We start from the raw sequence: 248 nt of genomic DNA on the forward strand, positions 1-248 counted from the left end.
GTATGTTGGAGAGTGTTTTTGCCTGTGTTCTCCTCTTGGAGTTTTATAGTTTCAGGTCTTACGTTTAGATCTTTAATCCATTTTGAGTTTATTTTTGTGTATGGTGTTAGAAAGTGGTGTAGTTTCATTCTTGTACAAGTGGTTGACCAGTTTTCCCAGCACCACTTGTTAAAGAGATTGTCTTTAATCCATTGTGTATTCTTGCCTCCTTTGTCAAAGATAAGGTGTCCATATGTGTGTGGATTTAT

The sequence above is a fragment of the Bison bison genome, unplaced genomic scaffold (genome assembly GCF_000754665.1).
Source record: "Bison bison bison isolate TAMUID 2011002044 unplaced genomic scaffold, Bison_UMD1.0 scf7180017845926, whole genome shotgun sequence".
NCBI lineage: Eukaryota > Metazoa > Chordata > Mammalia > Artiodactyla > Bovidae > Bison > Bison bison.